The 21,261-nt window shown below is 38.3% G+C and overlaps 1 protein-coding gene across 4 annotated transcripts in view; it reads left to right on the top strand.

Annotated features, from left to right (window-relative positions):
- Positions 1-21,261, top strand: part of LOC106093002 (hybrid signal transduction histidine kinase M) — a 195,446-nt gene that overhangs the window by 117,269 nt on the left and 56,916 nt on the right. The gene's annotated exons all lie outside the window — the stretch shown is intronic.

Below are 21,261 nucleotides of genomic sequence, written 5' to 3'. Positions count from 1 at the left end.
TTTTTTCATCACTTCCAACAACTGTCTTAAGTATGATTCAAATCGGTTCATAACCTGATATAGCTGCCATATAAACCGATCTTGGATCTTGACTTTTTGAGCCTATAGAGGGCGCAATTTTCGTCCGATTTGACTGAAATTTTGCATGAGGTGTTTCGTTATGACTTACAACAACTGTGCTTAGTGTGGTTCAAATCGGTTCATAACCTGATATAGCTGCCATATAAACCGATCTGGGATCTTGACTTCTTGAGCCACTAGAGGGCGCAATTGTTATCCGATTTGAATGAAATTTTGCACAAAGTATTTTGTTATGATATCCAACAACTACGCTAAGTATGGTTCAAATCGGTCCATGTTTTGATATAGCTGCCATATAAACCGATCTGGGATCTTGACTTCTTGAGCCTCTAGAGGTCGCAATTCTCGTCCGATTTGACTGAAATTTTGCACGTAGTCTTTTTTCATCACTTCCAACAACTGTCTTAAGTATGATTCAAATCGGTTCATAACCTGATATAGCTGCCATATAAACCGATCTTGGGTCTTGACTTCTTGAGCCACTAGAGGGCTCATTTCTTATCCGATTTGGCTGAAATTTTGCATGAGGTGTTTTATTGTGACTTCCAACAACCGTGCTTAGTATGGTTGAAATCCGTCCATAACCTGATATAGCTGCCATATAAACCGATCTTGGATCTTGACTTCTTGAGCCTCTAGAGGGCGCAATTCTCAACAGATTTGACTGAAATTTTGCATGAGGTGTTTCGTTATGACTTCCAACAACTGTGCTAAGTATGATTAAAATTGATTCATAATCTGGTTTAGTTGCCATATAAACCGATCTGGGATCTTGACTTCTTGAGCCTATAGAGGGCGCAATTCTCATCAAATTTGACAGAAATTTTCTTAAATTTTTATTCTTTATTTTTTTTTTTTAATTTTCTGTTAAATGATGATATTTAATCTTAAATTTATTTCTTGCCATCAACACCGCCGTTCCTCCGTTTGAGTTGTCAACTCTCTCAAATATTTCCAAAAAAAATCTACACGACGACAGACGACAGTCGGTGTTCAATGACTAATGAGGTGTTTTGCATAATTTCGGTCACTTCTAATGCCGTTAAATGTCAGATGCATGTTGTATGTTTTATGTGGTTTTTGTTTTTTGTCAACCCCCACATAGAGATTTTTGAAATATTTGTTATTATTTTCTGTAAACGAAAGAGTTGCCTCTTCGGCGCAGTGTTTTCACATCATTTAAATTGCTAATTTATTTCGAGTTTAATGTGAAAACAAATGGTCATTTAATCAACTAACTAGCAGACCATGGGTACGACAGTCTGTCTATCTTTCTGCCTTTATGGCGGAGGGGGACATGTAAAAAGCATTTATTTGAGTTGATTTTTTTTTTGTTTTGAAAATTCAAATAGCAAACAAATGTTTTACACCACAATGCTAATGTCTGGTTGGCGGCTGTGGCTGTGGCGGTGGCACCATATCACCCTGGCCCTGTATGTGTGGGCGTTAAATACCACAGCTTATAATTATGAACTGCTTGGGCTGCTTTGGTAGTATCATTTATGTTGGAATTCCACAACGAATTCCATGCTCTCATGGCAATTCAGAGCTATGGCAAGTGCTAACCACAACACAACAAAACACATTGCTGGAGCACTCAAATTACAATTTACATTATTTTTAAATTAACTGATAAACTGAAATCGTGCAACACATATGACGACTAACAAAATTATTTTTAACAAGTGGCAGGGCATAACATTGTCGATAGATTACAGCAGCCACTGTACTTAAGGGGCTGACAGACCGACAGACAGACAATGTTGAGAGAGAAGAATCATAAAAGTTAATGTAGATCATCAGCGTCATCATTATCAGTGTGGCCCAATCAACATGCAAGTGGTCTATGAGGATCCAAGAACAATCATGTTAGGTGTAAAGTTAAGACTTCTGGCAGGTTCATTTACTTTTTCGTTAATTCCTGCTAGGCAAGAAAAATTTCAGAAAAAAATCTCGGATAAAATTTCTTAAATCTTAGAAAATGGAATACCACAAGTCTTAACATTCTAAACTCTAAGAAAATTGAAATTTTTTGATATTTCTTAATTTTAACCAATATTGCCATTGCCGTAAGGAGTGTTTATAGGCATCCCCCAAACCCTTGGCCCAAAATTGGTTATCAAATTTGTTTTCTTATCTCAAAGTAGGTAAATTTTTACCCTTTTGGGCCTTTTGGGGATATCGACTTCGTATTCTATTCCCAAATACCTTTATTTGAGATCCATATTGTGATGGTCAGTACCAAAAGTGGGTATTAATTTCGTGCTCTACTCCCCAATTCCTTTCATTTGAGCCCAACATTGACATGGTCCGTAAATATGGCCGATTTAGTGATAGTTTGGGGAGTGGGGTGTTCCCCCAAACACTTAGCCCTGAAAATATATCAGCATTGCGCTATATTCTCATATATCTCTATATCATTTATCAGAACTCCATACTGCCATTGACCTCGAAACTGGATATCAAATTCGTTTTCTAATCTCAAATACCTTTCATTTAAACCCCTTATTGCAAAAGTCAGAAAATATGTCCGATATGTCGGTATAGACCCTAAAAACTATCAATATCGAGCTCCACTGTCTTGAAGACCCAAAGTGTCTTGGTGAGAAAATATGTTCTATTTGGGGGTTGTTATGGGGGTGGGAAGTCCCCTGGACAGTTGGTCTCGAATGTTGATATCAGATTCGTAGTCTACTTCCAAATATGACCGCGTTGGGGGATGTTTGGGGGAGCAGTGGCCACTCAGTGAATTGTGCCTGAAAATGTATATCAGATTCATGTTCTATTCTAAAATACCTCTCATTTGAGCCCCATATTGCAATGGTCAGCAAATACTTCCTATATGGGTGGTATTAAGGGAGTGGGGTGACCCCATAGACATTTTTTCCCGCACAATGATATCACATTCTTACTTTACTCCCAAAGACCTTTCATTTGAGCCCCATATTGCTATGGTCGTAAATTTGTCCCTTTTGGAGAATGTTTTTGGGGAGGGGTGGACCACCAAAAACTTGGTCCCATATTTGGACATCAGATTCGTATTCTACTCTCAAATACCTTTTATTTAAGCCCCATATTGCCATGGTCATTAAATAAGTCCTGTTTGGTGGGTGTTTTGGGGAAGGGGTGGACCCCCAAAAACTTGGTTCCACTTTTGGTTATGAAATTCGTATTCTACTCGCAAATACCTTTCATTTGAGTCCCATATTGCCATGGTCGGTATATATGTCCGATTTTGGGGGGTTTTGGGGGTTGGGGTGGTCCCCCAAACAATTGGTCGGGCAATTGGATATCAGATATGTTTTCTAATATAAAATACCTTTCATTTGAGTCCCATATTGTCGTGATTGGTGCATATATATATTTGGTAGGTTTTGGGGGTGGGGCGACCCCCCCTAGGTCCCATCCGAAATTTGGATACCAATTTTTAGCTTACCATAAGAGAGCACACAAAATTTCCTTCAAATCGCGCCACCCCTCTCCGAGATATGGCATTTCTGAAAGTTAGTGCAAGGGGGAGAGTCCGCCATATAACCGATCTGGGGTTTTGACTTCTTGAGCCACTTGAGGGCGCAATGCTTATCCGATTTGGCTAAAATTTTGTATGAAGTGTTTCTTTATGACTTCCAACAACTGTGCTAAGTATGATTCAAATCTACTCATAACCTGATATATAAACCGTTTATAGCTGCCATATAAACCGTTCTTGGGTCTTGACTACTTGCGCCACTAGAGGGTGCAATTCTCACCCGATTTGTCTGAAATTTTGTATGAAGTGTTTTTATATGACTCCCAACAACTGTGCTAATTATGATTCAAATCTACTCATAACCTGATATAGATGCCATATAAACCGATCTGGGATCTTGACTTCTGGAGCCACTAGAGGGCGCCATGCTTATCCGATTTGGCTAAAATTTTGTATGAAGTGTTTTTATATGACTCCCAACAACTGTGCTAAGTATGATTCAAATCTACTCATAACCTGACATAGCTGCCATATAAACCGATCTGGGATCATGACTTCTTGGACCACTAGAGGGCGCGATTCTTATCCGATTTTTGCTGAAATTTAGGTTTGTTTCTTCCTTATAGACTCAAAAAGGGTTGAACCGATGTTTATGAAATTTTCGCAGATGCTATAGTTTGAGCCCCCAGGCTACAACATTTTTTGATATCCGAAGGGGGGCGGACCCTCCCCCATACCACAATTTTCAAAAACGCCAGATCTCGGAGATGAGTTCACCGATTTATGCGACATTTTATATGCCACCTTACAGTATCACAAAAAGATGAAATTTGTATAACATTTTGGGGTCAAATAACCTGGGGGGACGCCCCATCCCAAAACCCACCCGATCGGACATGTTTAGCGATTGGGACAATATGGGTATCAAATAAAAGGTATTTAAGAGTAGAGTACGAATTTGGTATACAAATTTTACCCTTAGTGTAAGGGAGTGGGGTCCGCCACCCCCAAAAACACCACCCAACAGTACACTTTTACCGCTTTGGGCAATATGGGTATCAAATGAAAGGTATCTAAGAGTAGAGTACGAATACGGCATTAAAATGTCACCATAAGTGTAGGGGGGGTCCCCCAGCCCCAAAAATGCCACCCAATAGGACACTTTTATCGCTTTGGGCAATATGGGTATCAAATGAAAGGTCTTTAGAAGTAGAATACAAATCTGACATAATTTTTTTTTTGTATCTGAGGACCCTCTCCCCAAACTCCCCAGTAGGACAAATTTACCGATTCGGAATACAAATCTGATTTTTTTTTTTTTTTTGTTGTCTGAGTACTTTTATCGCTTTGGGCAATATGGGTATCAAATGAAAGGTCTTCAGAAGTAGAATACAAATCTGACAAACATTTATTTTTTGGTTTTTGAGGACCCTCCCCCCAAAACCCCCCAGCAGGACAAATTTACCGATTGGGACAATGTAGATATCAAATAAAAGCTATTTAAAGGTAGAGTCCAATGCTGATGAACAAATTTATTCCTTGGTGTTTGAGGCGCCACCCCGCCCCACCCAAAACCCCTCAACAGGACATATGTACCGATTGGGACAATATGGGTATCAAATGAAAGGTGTTAGGAAGTTGAGTTCACATCTGTTATAAGAATTTGTTTCATGGTGTCTAAGAGGCTTCCCCAACCCCAGAAACCCCTAAAAACGGACAAGAGTGTCCAACGTCACAAAATGGGTATCGAATGAAAGGTCTTTGGGAGTTGTCCACAATTAGGACAAAGTCTGGGACGGGCCCACCCACTAAATACCCTTAAATAGGACGTGTAGTTCTATCGGGATAATATGTCAATTAAAAGAAAGGTCTAAGACGGTATATTTTGAATTTGATGTTGGTATAAGGATTCAAGTATCTGGGTCACGTCCTGCCGTTTCGCAGGACACCGTTTTGCAGGACTCCGTTTCGCAGGACTACCGTTTCGCTCCAAAGCTTGTCAAATGGAAATTTAAATTTAATAAAAGGTATTTGAGACTATAACACGTATCTGATACATGGGGGGTACCACCTCACCCCCATAACGGACATATTTACCGACCATAGCAATATAAGAGGCTTAAATGAAAGAAATTTGGGAGTTGACCATCAATATGATATCCACATAGGGGAGAAATATCTGAAAGACCATAGCAGCACCCTCAAATAGGACTTTTTTTCCAGACCGTGCCACTATAGGGCTCAGATACAATAAGAGAGTGAAAGAAGGAGCAGCGGAGCGGGCCCTGTCCAGCAATAATTTAAAAACCTCTCCTTGTAATGGCAACACCCATCGTAAACTTCTTCCCCCTCATCTTCATATTGATTTTCATAGTAAATCTTCTCATTATAACCCTAGGAAGATTGTAAGACAAAATGCCAAGCTATTTACATGCGTATAACGCTCAAACGAGCTGATAAGCATAGCAGCTCAAAATACCCACTCCAACAAGCATACTACACCGCAGACGTAAATCCATTTCATTTTATTGATAGAATAAAAAAAAACAAAAATTGTGGGTGCCCTAAGAGATAAGCGACTTGATATGGTCCAGGTTAAGGGGGGGGTTATCGCGTTAAGACTTTTTTTTTTTTTGTAGTGAAAATGATTTCCACTTTCAAACTCCCAGCAGTTGGTGGTGTCTGCTTGGTGTTTGGCCTTTTTTAAATCAATTGACTATTGAACGATTTCCAGAGATTGTCGCCTGTCTATGGGCCATTTGGCGGCAAGCAGTATGTTTCTCAAATAAATTAATATGTTGTAGATGCAGCCTTTGCCGCCTCCGATCATATACTGGTTTTTCCATATAACCAGTGTGCGAGTTGGAAAAAGGAAAATTAAAATAAAAAAAAAAAAAAACTATAAACTTTTATTTATGTCTCTTGAGAAAGAATCCAAAACCAAAAGCCATACAGCTTTAAACTCCAACTCTTGTTTGGAACATTTTTCAAAAAAAAAAAAAATATGTATGAACTGTAGAATGAGGTCTTTTGGTTTGTTTGGATTGTATATTTCAAATGCGATTCGTTTTGGTTGCAAATGCACTATTTTCGACACTGAAAGAAATTTTTGGGGGAGACAAACAGCGAAAAATGTTATCTGTAACAGCAGAATTTAGAGCGCACAACAAGCCGATTACTGGCCTAGGTGTATGTCTATGGTGGCATGGGGCAGGTTAATATCATCGCCCTCTTTTCAACCTAACAGCAGAATCTGCTGAATGGTTATGATTAGATGGAAAATTTGTACTTTTAGCAGACATTATCAAGTTTTTTGCTTTGGCAGCATAAAAGGACAACAACTACATGAAAGTCATTCTCCTCCTCGAAATATTCGTCTAAGATCCCATAAATATATTCTTGATCGTCATGACATTTCAAGTCGAACTAGCCCTGTCCGTCCGTCCGTCCGTCCATCCGTCCGTATGTCTGTCTGTCCGTCCGTCTGTCTGTCGAAAGCACGCTAACTTTCGAAGGAGTAAAGCCAACCGCTTGAAATTTTGCACAAATGCTTCTTATGAAGGTCGGTTGGGATCGTAAATGGGCTTTATCGGTCCACGTTTTGATATAGCTGCCATATAAACCGATCTGGGATCTTGACTTCTTGAGCCGCTAGAGGGCACAATTCTTAGCCGATTTGGCTGAAATTTTGCGTGAGGTGTTTCATTATGACTTCCAACATCTGTGCTAAGTATGGTTCAAATCGGTCCATAACCTGATATAGCTGCCATATAAACTGATCTGGAATCTTGACTTCTTGAGCCGCTAGAGGGCACAATTCTTAGCCGATTTGGCTGAAATTTTGCATGAGGTGCTTCATTATGACTTTCAACAATTGTGTTAAGAATGGTTCAAATCGGTCCATAACCTGATATAGCTGCCATATTAACCGATCTGGGATCTTGACTTCTTGAGCCGCTAGAGGGCACAATTCTTATCCGATTTGGCTGAAATTTTGCACGAAGTGTTTTGTTATGACTTCCAACAACTGTGCTGAGTATGGTTCAAATCGGTCCTTAACCTGATATAGCTGCCATATAAACCGATTTGGGGTCTTGACTTCTTGAGCCTCTAGAGGACGTAATTTCTATCCGATTTGGCTGAAATTTTGCATGAAGTGTTTTGCTATGACTTTCAACAACTGTCCCAAGAATAGACGATATCAGTCCATAACCTGATATAGCTGCCATATAAACCAATCTGGGGTCTTGACACTACTTGAGCCTCTACCAGGAGCAATTCCTATCCGATTTGGTTGAAATTTTGCATGACGTGTTTTGTTATGACTTCCAACATCTGTGCTGAGTATGGTTCAAATCGGTCCATAACCTGATATAGCTGCCATATAAACCGATCTGGAATCTTGACTTCTTGAGCCGCTAGAGGGCACAATTCTTAGCCGATTTGGCTGAAATTTTGCATGAGGTGTTTCATTATGACTTTCAACAATTGTGTTAAGAATGATTCAAATCGGTCCATAACCTGATATAGCTGTCATACAAACCGATCTGGGGTCTTGACTTCTTGAGCCTCTACAGGGAGCAATTCTTATCAGATTTGGCCGAAATTTTGCGCTAAGTGTTTTGTTATGACTTCCAACAACTGTATTAAGAATGGTTGAAATCGGTCCATAACCTGATATAGCTACCATATAAACCGATCTGGGGTCTTGACTTCTTGAGCCACTAGAGGGCGCAGTTATTATCCCATTTGGCTGAAATTTTGCATGAGGTGTTTCATTATGACTTCCAACAACTGTGCTAAGAATAATTCAAATCGGTCCATAACCTGATATAGCTGTCATATAAACCGATCTGGGATCTTGACTTCTTGAGCCGCTAGAGGGCACAATTCTTAGCCGATTTAGCTGAAACTTTGCATGAGGTGTTTTATTATGACTTTCAACTACTGTGCCTAGTTAGGTTCAAATCGGTTCATAACCTGATATAGCTGCCATATAAACCGATCTGGGATCTTGACTTCTTGAGCCACTAGAGGGCGCATTTATTATCAGATTTAGCTGAAATTTTGCGTGAGGCGTTTTGCTATGACTTTCAACAACTGTGCTGAGAATAGTGCAAATCGGTTCATAACCTGATATAGCTGCCATATAAACCGATCTGGGGTCTTGACTTCTTGAGCCACTAGAGGGCGCAATTATTTTCCGATTTAGCTGAAATTTTGTACAACGGCTTCTCTTATGACCTTTTACCTACGTGTCGAAAATGGCATGAATCGGTTTATAGCCTAATGCAGCTCCCCTATAAACCGATCTCCCTATTTTACTTCTTCAGCCCCTAAAGTGATCAATTCTTTTTAGATTTGGCTGAAATTTAACACAATGACCTTCTACTATGGTCTCCAATATAGTTCCAATAACATAGCAATTCTTTTCTTTTATCCTTTGTTTGCCTAAAAAGAGATACCGTGGCAAGAGCTCGATGCCCCATAGTGGTGGGTTTTTAAGATTCGGCCCGGCCGAACTTGGCACGCTTTTACTTGTTTTCCTTGGTTTTTCTTCAAAACACTTTTTTCTGAGTGTCTAACACAAACTTTTAAACACCAAGTAGCCGGCTGGTGCATTATAGGCCTTTGCCAATGGTGTTGGTGGAGCTCTTGTCTATTGTGGTTAGACCCGATGGAATATGAATGTTCCACAAGTGTGCATGGGGTTGCCAGCTAGAGTTTGGGATTGTACTTTTTTTTGCCAAAAAGTGCACATGTGCACATTTTTCTAAAGGTCGTTCAGTTGGGTTCTTTATCAATACTGACTGTTGTCCCAATGCATTGAATGTCTTTCTGTGGTCATTTGTTTGTTTGCCGTCGTCTCTTGTGTGAGCATGTGACCAACCATTCGTTCCTTCCTGCCCCTGGTTGCCTGCCTGTGTCGCACACTTGCCACCATGAATTCCATGATAATAATAAACCACAAATGTTGTTAACTTTTAGGCCTTTCGGGGAAAATGTAAGAAAATCAAATATTCGCTTGTGGGTGCCCATAGACCCCCCACTATGGGAGACATATGCATGTGCAAACTGCAAATATGACTGTGGCAAAGTTTAAATGCTGTGTGCGTGTGTGTGTGTATGTGTGAAACCCGATTTAAACAAAAATGATATTGCAAAGACCTCTGAAGGTTAGAATTGAGAATTAAATGAGGTAACAGGTTTATGGTTTGCAGATTTGAAGATAATTTTTATAATTATTAATTGTAGGGGGCCAAAGTTTGTCCGCTATGTTAGATTTGATTTTAAAATCATGATGGTCGGTGGCAATTGTGTGCTAAAGCAATTGTTGTCTAAGTCTTTAAAAGCTACCTCGAACATAGCCATGAGTAGTTAACTGGTTAAATAGCTGTTAAGAACATGAGATTAATGCCAGTGCAATTTAGTAAAATAAGAATTTTGTTATATTTTTTAATGGTTTTTTAAGAAAATCTCCTTAATAAGAAAATATGAAGACATTGAGCCTATGACATTGGCGGAGGAGGGAAAATGGAATGGCTTAAAATGGCTTAATGGAAAATAAGATTTAAAGCGGGTTTATTGTCGATATGTCTTTCGCTTTGTCTGTCTTTCGGTCTGCCTGTCCATTTGTCTTTCTCTACGTCCGTCATTCTGGCTGTCTATCTGTCTGCCCATCTGTCTTTCTGTATGTCTATCTATCTGTCTTTATGTCTGTCTTTCTGTACGTCCGTCTTTCTACCTGTCTGTCTGTCTTTCTATACCACCGTTCTTCTGTCTGTATCAGGGCTGCGGCATCGAGTTTATGAGACTGAAGTCGAAGTCGGATTCGATCTACTAAGCCAAAATCGGAGTTGAGCATGCTTGCCCCCACTCCGAACAGCACTTCGACTCCGACTTAATACTCTGACCCGGAGTCGGAGTAGAGGGTCGAAGTCGTGGGCCAGACTCCGCAGCCCTGGTCTGTATCTCTGTCTTCTCGTCTGTACGTCTGTCTTTCTGTATGCCAATCTCTCTGTTTATCTGTCTGTATGTTTGTCTGCATTTCTGAGAGCATGTCTGTCTATATGTCTGTTTTTTTTTATATCCACCACCATAGGATGGGGCTAAACTAATCTAGTCATTCCGTTTGTAACTTTGGTGACTTTTCCCATCGCCTCTGCCAGTTTTTCATCGTTGTTTCACCCTCAGAACTACGAATTACCTTTCATGGAGCGCTTGCATCATCGAGTACTCTCCTGTGTATTTTAGAATGTTCCCTAGCAAGCATTACAAGGGGGGAATCATCCCGCTACTACGAGTGCTGCATCACTTGAGATGGTTCTGTAGCCACTGCACAGTGTAACCACTGCCACCAGTTAGTTTCGAGTATGCAGTATGCCGTCTGTCTATCGACTGTCCTTCTGTCTCTCCGCAAATCTGTTTGTCTGATCGTCTTTTTATCAAACAGTTGAAAGAATGCTAACTCTTTATCTGTCTTTCCTTCTATCTGTTCGTTCGCATATCTGTCATCCTTCCATCGGTCCGGCTGTCTTTATGTTAGTCCGCATGTCTGCTCTTCCATCTGTCTGTCGGCCTCCGAGTGAACTCCGGCGAAAAGCAAAAAAGAATCTGAGACCTCGTACTAGAGTTTATACACGAATAAAAGAAAAAGAGTGGAGAAACTCTAGCGGGAGGTGAAGAACCACCCCTCCCTACGCAAGCACGGATCTACCTACGCCGGAGCCTGTGGCACCCCTCCCTTCGGAACCAACCTGTTCTCTCAACAAGCCTCAGGAGAGATACCAGAGGTACGTTCACCCAGATCACAGAAGAAACGGCTCCCCAGAAAGGAGAGCCTACGCCTCTGCAGAGCCGGACAGGAACACAGCAAGTGCTCAATAGTCTCCTCCTCACCCTCATCGAGGCAACTCCTTCAGAAGTCCATTGTGCAGTATGCCCATGCGAAAGGAGAGCTTACGTCTCTGCAAAAACAGCAAGTGCTCAATAGTCTCCTCCTCATCCTCATCGAGGCAACTCCTACAGAAGTCATTGCGCGGTATCCCCATGCGCGCCGCCATGCGGCCTATGGCACAGTGTCCGGTTATGACCCCTGTCAAAATACTCATCGACTTCTCATCAAACGCCAGCAACGCCCTCGTCCTCTTCCAGTAGAAGACCGGCCATAGCGCCTTCGCATTTCAGCAACCATTTACCGTGTCCCACCTCGCCACCGACTCCGCCCTGGTCATCCCGTCTACTGTGTTCAGTAGCTCGACAAATGGCACGTAGGCAAGACCGATGACTGGTCCCGGCGCACTCGTCCACCCTCTTATTTCCTGGAATCCCCTCATGCCCAGAAACCCATGTCAGCGTCACATCGTGGGCCCGAAGCCTATCCAGGGATTCCAAACAATCCGCCACGCATCTCGACCTCACCATCCTCGATCCCAAGGCCTTGAGCGCCGCCATACTGTCCACATAATTTCTGTGTTTCGAGGGCGGTAAGCCCCTCTTCAGAGCAAATAAATTAGCTTTTTTGTGTGTTCCTTATAGACTCAGAAACGGCTGAACCGATTTTCTTGAAATTTTAACCGATGGTGCATAATGATCCCGTGGTGAAAATGGGTTACTACATTTTTTGATATTTGAAGGGGGGACGGACCCTCCCCTTACCCCAACTTTCAGAAAAGCCAGTTCTCGGAGATGGGTGGTGCGATTTAAGCGAAATTTTGTGTGCTCTCATATAGTACCCTAAAAATGAAAATTCGGTATCAAAATTTCGGATGGGGTACCTGAGGGGGCCGCCCCATCCCCCTAAAAACCTACCAAACAAATATATTTAGATCAATCACGACAATATGGGACTCAAATGGAAGGTATTTAGGATAAGAAAACGTATCTGATATCCAATTGTCGGACCAAGTGTTAGGGGGACCACCCCAACCCCCAAAACACCCCTAAATCGGACATATCTACCGACTATGGCAATATGAGACTCAAATGAAAGGTATTTGTGAGTAGAATACGAATCTAATATCAAAATTTGGGACAAAGTTTCTGGGGGTCCACCCCTTGCCCAAAACACCCTCCCAAGCAGGACTTATTTACTGACCATGGCAATATGGGGCTTAAATAAAAGGTATTTGAGTGTAGAACACGAATCTGATATTCAAGTGTTTCAGGGCCCGCCCATCCCCGATAACATCCCCCAAAGAAGACAAATTTACGACCAAAGCAATATGGGGCTCAAATGAAAGGTCTTTGGAAGTAAAGCACGAATCTGATATCAATGCTCGGGAAAAGTGTCTACGGGACGAATAAATGGTATTTGAGAGAAGAGCACGATGCTGATATTTTTCAGGGCCAAGTGTATGGGGGACCACATCAACCCCGAAAACAACCCTAAATCAGATATCATGAGAAAATCGGGCTGAAATAAAATATTTACATTCAAACTCAAATTCGTAGACCAATAAAGATCATATGGGATTCAGATTCAGATTAAACTATTAGTCGAGCGATACACTATTTTCATAGCATGGTGTTTCACTAAAACCTCTGTAATTGTCGAAAATAAATATTGCAAGGAAAATTTTGTTCCATATAAAGTAAGAGAAGGCGCAGCGGAGCGGGCCCGGGTCAGCTAGTAGAGTATATAAAAATACCTTGTTTTCAATTTTTAAACTTCCTCCTTAAGAAAAATTAACTGCCCGCCTTTGGCTATGTTTCGTGTTCTCCACTTGTTGTTACCATTGCAGCAGGTTGCTGTATGCTGTTGCATGCAATTACCACATGAGAGGGTGGATTTTTCAAATTACTACCTCATACTTACACACGCTGTGCTGCCAAAGTGTAGATACTACATGGACATGCTGGCTCGTCTTCTAGGGACAGAGAACAGCAAAAACAATGGAGAAATTCAAGACCAGTTTGTGTTGTTTTAGTTTTTCCCGGCAAGTTAAATAGGCAAGCGCTTCAAACTCCTTTACACTTTCCATGATACGAGCAAGCTTGCAAACAATTGTCGAGTGATGACTATGGTGGTTGGAAATTTACAATTTGCTTAGAATTTTGCGCTGTATCAAGCTAAAGCTAAGCTGGGCTAGTTAGCCAGCTAGCCAGCTAGCCATGCCGGCCTCTTAACAATAATCTTTGGCCATAACCACAAAAAGCACGATATTATTACCTATTATTACCATAAAGAATGGTATTCGCTTTAACCCAAGCTATTCTAAGCCTTATGCCACTCACAATACACATGCACATGTAGCAGCACATCTCTTCTATGTATGGCTATATGGAGTTATTATAAAATATCAACGTGTTATTGGATGTTTAAGTTTTTCCTGCTAGAGATTAGGTTACAGACCCACTACCACCAACGCCACCGCCGCAACTGACGCGACGACAACACCTTTTTACCATCTTTTGATGGCATCTAACCACCATAGTCAGTCTAGTGTATGGATATTTGAGTGCTGGCATGAAAAGCATGGGAAAGTTGTGTTGTGAGGAAGAGAGGCGGAAAATCAGGTAAAAATTAAACGCTCTGAAACGTGTGCCGCTATAGTTAGCTGCCTGCTGTTGCTTCTAAGTTGGAATGGTTTTTTTTAGTTGGTTGGTTGGATGGCTGATTCCATACTTAGAGATGGATGGATAGATGCCATGGTTTAAATGGTGTTTTGTAAACAAGAATTAGCAGCGCGTGCTAAAAACTAAAACGTAACAAACAAACGAAGAAGCAAATAAAAACAATAACAATAACAACAAAGACTAATACAAAAGCTTCTACAAAACATACTTAGACACCGGGCCACCAGGACGGGTCCAACTGGCTGGCCGGTTGGGTGCCTGGCCCCTATCCAGTAATGAAATGTATACATTTTGAATAATAATTCATTGTTTGCGTTGGTTTTCGTAGGTCTTCTCGAAACACGCACAGTGGGTACAAAAATGTAAAAAAAAAACTTTGAAAAAAGTCTTTTAAAAAAAAAAGTCGGGAAACATTTTGTGTGAATTTTGCACAAATAATGTGTATTAGTGTAGGTCGGTTGGGATTGTAAATGGGCCAAATCGGTCCATGTTTTGATATAGCTGCCATATAAACCGATCTTAGGTCTTGACTTCCCGAACCTCTAGAGAGCGCAATTCTTTTCCGATTTGGCTGTAATTTTGCACGTGGTGTTTTGATATCACTTCCAACAACTGTACTAAGTAGGATTCAAATCGGTTTATAATCTGGTGTAGCTGTCATATAAACCGATCTTGGATCTTGACTTCTTGAGCCGCTAGAGGGCGCAATTTTCGTCCGATTTGACTGAAATATTGCATGAGGTGTTTTAATATGGCTTTCAATAACTGTGCCAAGTAAGAAAGAGTTTAACGTCTTCAATGAGGATGGCACAATCCACATCGTTTGGTTGCCCGGCCATAACGGAGTAATGGGGACTGAAAGGGCAGAAAATTTGGCAGTGAAGGCCTGAGGACTACCATTAATAAACTTGGTTAACCTGAGGCCTTCCACTGAGTCCGAGTTAAAGGCTTCTAATGGAAGATAATGAGCCGTTGTAGCATTTCCTATGTCAATGCCCGGCTTTCGCGGCTAAAAGACTCCGGTACTTAGCTGGGCACACAATACCAGACATGAGCCAACTTAGGGGAGTGGTATGGAAAACAATTAAAAATATTGTAAGTAAAACGGAACTCAAGATTTTCTATTTCGAGGTTACTTTTTAGTATTTAGAGCGCACAACAAGCTGATTAATGACTTAAGTGTATGTCCATAGTGACATGGGGCGGATTAATATCCGCACCCTCTTTTCAACATAGAATAGCCTATTTTTATTTCTTTAAATTTTTTTTTTTTCCTTTTAATTTAATTTTTTTTTAATTTTATTTTATTTTAATTTTTTTAAATTTTTTTTATTTTTTTATTATTTTTTATTTTTTTATTATTTTTTTTTTTGTTTTGTTTTATTTTATTTTATTTTATTTTATTTTATTTTATTTTATTTTATTTTATTTTATTTTATTTTATTTTATTTTATTTTATTTTATTTTATTTTATTTTATTTTATTTTATTTTATTTTATTTTATTTTATTTTATTTTATTTTATTTTATTTTATTTTATTTTATTTTTTTTCTATTTTATTTTATTTTATTTTATTTTATTTTATTTTATTTTATTTTATTTTATTTTATTTTATTTTATTTTATTTTATTTTATTTTATTTTATTTTATTTTATTTTATTTTATTTTATTTTATTTTATTTTATTTTATTTTAATTTATTTTATTTTTTTATTTTATTTAATTTTTTTATTTAGTTTTTTATTTTATTTTATTTTTTATTTTTTTATTTTATTTTTTATTTTTTTTTTGTTTAATTTTTTTTATTTTATTTTATTTTTTTTTATTTATTTTTTATTTTATTTTTTTTTTATTTTTTTAGTTTTATTTTATTTTATTTTTTTATTTTGTTTTATTTTAATTTATTTTATTTGGTTTTATTTTATTTTATTTTATTTGGTTTTATTTTATTTTATTTTATTTTATTTGGTTTTATTTTATTTTATTTTATTTTATTTTACTTTATTTTATTTTATTTTATTTTATTTTATTTTATTTTTTTTAATTTTATTTTATTTTATTTAATTTTTTTATTTTATTTTATTCTATTTTTTTTTATTTTTTTATTTGATTTCATTTGATTTCATTCCATGTCATTTCATTTCATTCCATTTCTTTCCATTTTATTTCATTCCATTTCTTTCCATTTTATTTTATTTTATTTTATTTTATTTTATTTTATTTTTATTTTATTTTATTTTATTTTATTTTATTTTATTTTATTTTATTTTATTTTATTTTATTTTATTTTATTTTATTTTATTTTATTTTATTTTATTTTATTTTATTTTATTTTATTTTATTTTGTTTTATTTGATTTCATTTGATTTCATTCCATGTCATTTAATTTCATTCCATTTCTTTCCATTTTATTTTATTTTATTTTATTTTATTTTATTTTATTTTATTTTATTTTATTTTATTTTATTTTATTTTATTTTATTTTATTTTATTTTATTTTATTTTATTTTATTTTGTTTTATTTTCTTTTTTATTATTTTATTTTATTTTATTTTATTTTAATTTATTTCATTTTTTCCCCTAATACAGCTGAAAGCCCTTGCTGCTCATAGCCCCATGGTGCCTCAGCACAATATTGAGTCTATACCCCATTAGAATTATGAGGGCTGTGATGTGTGACCATTATAATTCAGTGGATTGCTGCTGCATTTGTTTTGTTTTTTCTCTTTCATGTGAGTATGTGAGCGTAGCATCTCATAAAGAAGCTTAAACAATGTGGCATGTGCGCAAGCGCACGAGTTTAGATTTTTCTCTCAACATCAAAACCTAGACGTCATTCTTGTTACATATTACAACAAGTAAATGGAAGCCTAGCTCACTCATTGGCCTTACCCACATGGTTTTTTTTTTGCAGACTGGCTTTTGTTTTTGTTGCTGCTGCTGCTGCTACGTTTCGCTGGTGTTGATAAGTAAAGCCATAAATCTAATACTCTTTTTATTCTGCCACAAAAATAGCATAAAAATGGTAGCAATGTTATGTTGTGGATAGAAAACAAAAAAAAAATTAAAATAAAACTTGAAAGAAAAAAAATGAACGTTATACCCCTCCTTCAAAAACAAAAAGATGAAAAAAAATCTTCAAACTCAATGCTATATGCTGAGAGTGACATGTACACACCGATGTTTGTGTGTGTATCTGTGTTTATATCATGGAACTACTTAAGTTTCCTTTTGGTTTTGCCATGGTTTTAGCTGCATGTAATTACAATCATTATATGGTCTGTCGCGTTTTCCTCCAACCAACAGTCATGCCGAGCCATAGTTGTGCAGGTTGGCCCCGTCATTCAGTTTGGTCTCTGCACCAACACCACCAGCGCTTCTAGCGTCATTATTTGTAACCAAAGTGCACTTTAGCGTCTTGTGTCTTGCGTCTTGGCTTATATTCGCAAAACTTTACTTTCAACAGTTAATGCAGTCAATTTTGGTTAAAGCATATCTTGACGCATTTAAAAGCTACAGACAGTCAGGCAGCTGGTTGGGCAGGCAGGACAAGGCAAGACAAGAGAACACGCATGCATGAAACATTAATTTCTTGTGATATTTAATTCAATTAAATTGAAACAATACACCGCACTAATTATGATTTATTAAATAATTTGGTGCGTACATTATGACAGATGGACAAAACTCTCATAGAGGGGTAATGTAGGGGGGGTAAAAAAAAAAAAAAAAAATGGAAAAGGATTTGTATCTGAGCATTGGCATAGATCCATATTCGATCCAAACCAAACTATGTACATTAATTGAAAGGACAAATGGACTGGCGAAAGGAAAGGCTTCGAAATACTGAATTAGAAAATATTTTTGGGATGTTAAAAACAGAATGATAAGGTTGCTAAAACCCCATCCTTTGGTGATGGCTATAATTATGATTTTTGGTAGCTACTCATTCTTAAAGCAAACCCTTGATGACTGTGAAAATAAATTTCGCCGATTTCCTCACAGCCTTTTTTGCTGGCAACCTCTTTTGTTGCCAAATGGCTCACAAAATTGCCCAAGTGCTGGTTTTATCTCTAACCCAGTTTACACTTAAGGGGAAAACGGCAAACCATCGGCACCTGCTGTTTTGGTGTTATTTAGCCAAATGACTTCTTAACACACAACACGAGTGAGATATATCAAACAATTCAGTTTTTAGCTTGATTTCTTAACACTCAACACAAGTGAGATATATCAAACAATTCAGTTTCTGCTTGACTTTCATCTTCCTCTTGTGCAGAATGTTCTGTTTCGCCAAGGCTAAAGGTTACACCCATAAGTTGCATTTGCCTTGCAACTCAAAGAACTTTCAATTGCCAATTTGCCCATGAACATTCCATTAAGGAACTACTGGGGCAAACTTCTCACAAATCAACGAGTGCTGCTCGCTTCAATTTTAAGCTCAATGATAAGGGACCTCTTTTTTATAGCCGAGTCTGAACGGGGTGCCGCTGAGCGACATCCCTTTGGGGAGAAGTTTTTACATGGCATAGTACCTCACAAATGTTGTCAGTATTAGGAGGGGAGAACCATCGGTGAAAATTTTTTGATGGTCACGCCAGGATTCGAACCCAGGCGTTCGACATAATAAGCGGACATGCTAAACTCAGAGCTATGGTGGCCTCCTAAAAAAAAACTTTTAATACTCAATGCGAAACCAATATGTCATCCCTACACAAGTTAAAATACCTTTTTATACCCACTACCGTAGGATAGGGGGTATATTCGTTAAGTCATTATATTTGCAACACATCGAAATATCAATTTTCGACCCTACAGAGTATATATATTTCGGATCGTCGTAAAATTCTAAGACGATTTAACGATATCCGTGTGTCTGTGCGTCTGTCCGTCCGTCTGTTGTAATCACTCTAAAGCCTTCAAAGATTGAGATATTGAGTTGAAATTTGGCACAGATGCGTCTTTTTGATGCACGCCGGTGCATCATCCTGAACGGGCCAAATCGGACCATGTTTGGATATAGCTGCTATATAGACCGATTTTCCGATAAAGGGTCTAATGCCCATAAAAGCGTTATTTTTTATTCGATTTTGCTAAAATTTTAAACAGTGGGTTATTTTAAGCCTCCCGATATCTGACCTAATTATGGATTACATCGGTCCATATTCAGATATAGCTACCATATAGATCGATCTCCCGATAAAGGGTCTGAAGCCCATAAAATATTTGTTTACTACCCGATTTCGCTGAAATTTAAAACAGTGGGTTATTATAATCCTCCCGATATCTGACCTAATTACGGATTAGATAGGTCCATATTTAACTATAGCTGCCATATAGACCGATCTCCCGATAAAGGGTCTGAAGCCCATAAATGCATTATTTTTTAGCCGATTTCGCTGACATTTGGAATAGTGCGCAGTTTTCAGCTTCCCAACGTCCGACCCAAATATGGTACAGATTGAACTATATTTAGATATAGCTGCCATATAGACCGATCTGCCGATAAAGGGTCTGAAGCCCATAAAAGCTTTATTTATTAACCGATTTCGCTGAAATTTGAAATAGTGAGCAGTTTTAAGCCTCCCAACGTCCGACCCAAATATGGTACAGATCGGACTACATTAAGATATAGCTGCCATATAGACCGATCTGCCGATAAGGGGTCTGAAGCCCATAAAAGCTTTATTTATTACCCGATTTCGCTGAAATTTGAAACAGTGCGCAGTTTTCAGCTTCCCAACGTCCGACCCAAATATGGTACAGATCGGACTATATTAAGATATAACTGCCATATAGACCGATCTGCCAATAAGGGGACTGAAAGCCCATAAAAGCTTTATTTATTACCCGATTTGGCTGAAATTTGAAATAGTGAGTTTTTTTGTTAATATGGTTCACATCGGTTTATAATATCTGCCAAAAAGACCAATATTTTGTTCTACATAAATGAACAGAGACATATATTGGGTTGCCCAAAAAGTAATTGCGGATTTTTTAAAAGAAAATAAATGCATTTTTAATAAAACTTAGAATGAACTTTAATCAAATATACTTTTCTTACCTCTTTTTTTACAGCAAGCTAAAAGTAACAGCTGACAACTGACAGAAGAAAGAATGCAATTAAAAGAAAGAATGCAATTACTTTTTGGGCAATATTTTATATTAGACCACTCAATGTCCGTGCCGAATTTGGTTGCTTCAGATATCCAATTTTCACCGGATTGTGACGAAATGCCATTTTCATATATACCCGAGGTGGTGGGTATCCAAAGTTCGGCCAGGCCAAACTTAATGCCTTTTTACTTGTTTTTCTGTCGCTTAGTCCTTTGTCAAAACCTCAAAATCCCCCAAAGAAACGTACAATTTGAGTAACATGTCATTGGTGATTTCCTTTAAAAATGAAGAGGGTGGTTTTTGGTTGACTTTTAAAACCCCTCAAGACTCTCTCAGACATTTTGTGGTTTTCTTGAGTTACTTTTTGATTGTGCTTACTGTCACACACAAGGCTCAAAATCTGAATAAAAGCGACAGAAAACACGAAAAACCGTGGGAGCGTAATCAATAGCTGGCCAAGGAGGAACCTACAAGAATGGTCTTTGCTGAATGGTGATATGGCAAAGGCAGATGCGGTTTTTCAGGTTCCAATGTTGCTTAGAGGGTATGGCCATGCCAATGTCTCTGATATCCCCCCCCCCCAAAAAAGAAAAGAAACCACAACAAGCATTCACTCACACACATACACCATCGCTCTTAGTCACTTATACTAATGCAGCGAAACCAACAAAGTTGACACTTGTTGTTTTATGGCTTTTAAAAAGGTTCTGACACATTTTAGCATATTTTTGTGCTCTTAACCGCCCGCATATTTGGTTATGGCCATGGAAGATGGAACGAGCATCACACACACACACACCCATTGAGTGGGGCCACTCAAGGCAATAAAAAAAAGAGAGAGCCAAAATCACCTGTGGCCTATAAATTTTTTACCCCACTGCACAACAAAAAAATCGGTGGAGGAGTGAAAGATGAAGGTGGAAAGCAAAACGAAACCAGAACCTTTGGCCAATATGCAAAATACCGCAGTGATGGTGGTGCGTTGCGTATCTCTTTAAGAAGACCACGACGATGACG

This window comes from Stomoxys calcitrans, chromosome 1 (genome assembly GCF_963082655.1).
Source record: "Stomoxys calcitrans chromosome 1, idStoCalc2.1, whole genome shotgun sequence".
Lineage (NCBI taxonomy): Eukaryota > Metazoa > Arthropoda > Insecta > Diptera > Muscidae > Stomoxys > Stomoxys calcitrans.
The sequence above is the reverse complement of the archived record's forward strand: the minus strand, read 5'-3'. Positions and strand labels throughout refer to the sequence as shown.